A 1,425-nucleotide genomic window follows, 5' to 3' on the forward strand; every position below is an offset into this window, starting at 1 on the left:
TGATGTGACTAAACAGTCTAATATGACTGTAAACAGTCTGATGTGACTGTAAACAGTCTGATGTGACTAAACAGTCTAATATGACTGTAAACAGTCTGATGTGACTGTAAACAGTCTGATATGACTGTAAACAGTCTGATATGGTTAGAACCCTAACTAACCCTAACCTTAGAATATGAAAACATTGGTGAATGCCACAAATTCTCCTAAATCACTCGTACGCACAACTTAAGAACAAATCTGTGAACCAACGGTTCTGACATGAGGTCCATTGAGGCAGGGCAAAGAGTGGTCTTAATGTTATTATTTTTTGGGGGGTTTAGTGATGCAGTACTAAAATGTAATTCCAGCAGGGGGCGCTCTCATCACAGCAACTGTCACGACACCTGGGAGAAGACGTGTTATGACGTCATTTCCTGTGGAGGGAACCTAACCCGGAACAGGGTGTTGGCTGAAGAAGGAGGAGAAGTCGGGACTGGGACCTGAACTAGAACCAGGACTGGGATTTGGACACTTTACTAAAGACATCGATTAGCACGTGTGCTGTTAAAAAGTGGTTTTGAGCCAACAGGACAGGTAACACCTTACCTCCAGGTGACGCGCGTTCAGGTGAACTTTCTGCAGACGGGAAGAGACACAGGTGAGACAAACACGACAGCTGAACTATCATTAGCTAACAATAGTTGAAAGTAGCAATAATTAAATCACTAAATAAGTTGTTGTTATTCTCTGCTAACAGCTGGAAGCAGCTAATGAATGCTAACAGCTGCTAGCAGTTCAAATAGTAAACAGCTAACGTTGCTAGCAGTAGTTAGCAGCTAGTCGGTGATCCATGAAGAGGAGAGGACAGGAAGTAAAAAACAGAAACTCTGAAGTCTAAATTCAAGAGGAACCGTCCAACTAAAGTGTGAGCAGAACTGACCCGGGCCAGCTTTATGAGCCTTAAATGGCCCCCCTCAGATAAAACCACTGCAGGGATTAACACACACCTGTAGCATGTAGCATTTAGCTGTGTGTTAGCTAAATATCTCAGACTATAGCAGACAGTAAGGACTGGCTAAATGTGGGCCACTAAAACTGGGGCCAGAACTGTCCAGTCAGAAGACACGCAGATGTCCTCTGGTGGTCTCTGTCCAGTCAGAAGACACACAGATGTCCTCTGGTGGTCTCTGTCCAGCCAGAAGACACACAGATGTCCTCTGGTGGTCTCTGTCCAGTCAGAAGACACGCAGATGTCCTCTGGTGGTCTCTGTCCAGTCAGGACACGGGGAGGACAGCCCACCTCTATAGCTCTGAGCAGTCAAAGGGACAGAATCCTTGGGGACTGTCTTTATGGACCCTGAGAAGTTCAGAACACTGGACCTCATGTAAGAACCGTTGGTACACAGATTTGTTCTTCAGTTGTGCGTACGAGTGATTTAGGAG

General features: G+C 45.5%; 1 protein-coding gene across 1 annotated transcript in view; it reads left to right on the top strand.

The window, feature by feature from the left end:
- Positions 1–406: 406 nt before the first annotated feature.
- Positions 407–1,425, top strand: part of LOC106535523 (tropomyosin alpha-4 chain) — a gene marked incomplete at its 3' end in the record, with an annotated part of 22,597 nt that continues 21,578 nt past the window's right edge. The window contains 1 exon segment of the mRNA XM_014032537.1: positions 407–682.

The sequence above is a fragment of the Austrofundulus limnaeus genome, unplaced genomic scaffold (genome assembly GCF_001266775.1).
Source record: "Austrofundulus limnaeus strain Quisiro unplaced genomic scaffold, Austrofundulus_limnaeus-1.0 Scaffold1477, whole genome shotgun sequence".
NCBI classification, from domain to species: Eukaryota; Metazoa; Chordata; class Actinopteri; order Cyprinodontiformes; family Rivulidae; genus Austrofundulus; species Austrofundulus limnaeus.